This window comes from Hippocampus guttulatus, unplaced genomic scaffold (assembly GCF_054856545.1).
Source record: "Hippocampus guttulatus isolate MCC_2025c unplaced genomic scaffold, RoL_Hgut_1.0 HiC_scaffold_60, whole genome shotgun sequence".
Lineage (NCBI taxonomy): Eukaryota > Metazoa > Chordata > Actinopteri > Syngnathiformes > Syngnathidae > Hippocampus > Hippocampus guttulatus.
The window spans coordinates 802-2,500 of record NW_028233919.1 but is presented as its reverse complement, the minus strand read 5'-3'; the positions used below and the strand labels follow the sequence as shown (position 1 = coordinate 2,500).

At 77.5% G+C, this 1,699-nt stretch overlaps 1 non-coding gene across 1 annotated transcript; it reads left to right on the top strand.

The window, feature by feature from the left end:
- Positions 1–1,154: 1,154 nt before the first annotated feature.
- On the top strand, positions 1,155–1,308 carry LOC147184845 (5.8S ribosomal RNA). The gene has a single exon (XR_015100065.1). It is a non-coding gene; the product is annotated as a 5.8S ribosomal RNA (ribosomal RNA).
- Positions 1,309–1,699: the final 391 nt, after the last annotated feature.

The window sequence follows — 1,699 nt, the reverse complement described above, 5'->3', positions numbered from 1 at the left end:
GAGGACGGCGGTGGCGGCGGCGGCGGCGGCGGCGACGTTGAAGGCGGCCCGCGGGGAGAGGCGCGGGGCGGGGGCACGTGGCCCCCAGCCCCCGCGGCCCGACCCCGCGGTGCCGTCGGAGGCGGCGCCGACGCACCCCGGCGCGCCCCGGCCTCCCGAGTCATGAGCGAACAGATGCAAACGGTTGGGCGGAGGAGGACGGCGGTGGCGGCGGCGGCGGCGGTGGCGACGTCGAAGGCGGCCCGCGGGGAGAGGCGCGGGGCGGGGGCGTGAAGGAGACGGGCGGGGGGTACGGTGCCGGTCTTTGGCCGGTCGCCTACACCCCCGCCCCGACCCGTAAGCGCCCCCAGCCCCCGCGGCCCGACCCCGCGGTGCCGTCGGCGGCGGCGCCGGCGCACCCCGGCGCTCCCCGGCCCCCCGAGTCCAGAGCGAACACACGGGCGGAGGAGGACGGCGGCGGCGGCGGCGGCGGCGACGTCGAAGGCGGCCCGCGGGGAGAGGCGCGGGGCGGGGGCACGTGGCCCCCAGCCCCCGCGGCCCGACCCCGCGGTGCCGTCGGCGGCGGCGCCGGGGCGCTCCCCGCCGCGCCCCGGCCCCCCGAGTCCGAAGCGTGAGAAACGCCGATAGGCGGCGGGCGGCGGCGGCCGCGCGGCCGCGGGGCGGCGGGCGGGTGCGCCGCGGGCGTCGCGGGGGGGGAGGAAGGTCAGGAGGACGGTGTCGGGCGCGGGGTGTATGTCGGTTCGCGTCGTCGCGCGGCCGGCCGCTCCCCGCGTCCCGCCCGGCCCCCGCCGGCCCCCCCCCCGGTCAGGCGCCCGTCGGCGTTCCCCGACCGCCCCACCCCGCGCGTCCGCGCGGTCGTCGACGTCCCGTCCGCCTTGTCAACGCTCCCATAGTCCAGGCCGGGCCGCGGCCGGCGTCGGGGACCACTCCCCCGCCGGTGCCATCGCGACCTGGCCGACCTCGGAACCTTACCCCCAGTCGCCGGGTACCCAACCTTCTCGCCACCTTCGGCGGCGAGCGGGGGGTTCAATGTCTCCGAAGTCCCCCCCCGGCCTGCCGGCGGGGCGGGGGGGGCTAGGAGCGCCCGGAGGCGCCGTTATCCCCCTTTTTAACCCCTTCTCTGAATGTTGGCCAAAACCGCAAACCAAACGTACGACTCTCAGCGGTGGATCACTCGGCTCGTGCGTCGATGAAGGACGCAGCTAGCTGCGAGAACTAATGTGAATTGCAGGACACATTGATCATCGACACTTTGAACGCACCTTGCGGCCCCGGGTCCCTCCCGGGGCCACGCCTGTCTGAGCGTCGCTTGTACATCTATCGGGATCGGGGCGCCCACGGGCGCCCCCCTCCCGCGGTTGGGGCGTCGCGGGCCACCGCCGGCCTACCCCCCCCCCACCTTCCCTCCCCGCACGGGGAAATGGGGGTGGGGGGGGCGGACGGCACGGCCCTCGTCCCCCTAAGTATAGACCCGACCGCCCGCGCCCTCGACGGGCCCGACCACCGCGCGGCCGCAGGGGCCCGCGGCGGCTGCCGATGGAGGATCCGTCCCCCGCCGCGCAGTCCGCCGCGACGCACCGCGCGGCCGCGTAGGAGTCGTGCGCCCGGCGAGGCGCGGGGTTAACGGCCGACCCCCGATGACGGGAGGCGATCCGTCGCCCCCGCCTCTAACCCCGTTCGACTACGACCTCAGATCAGA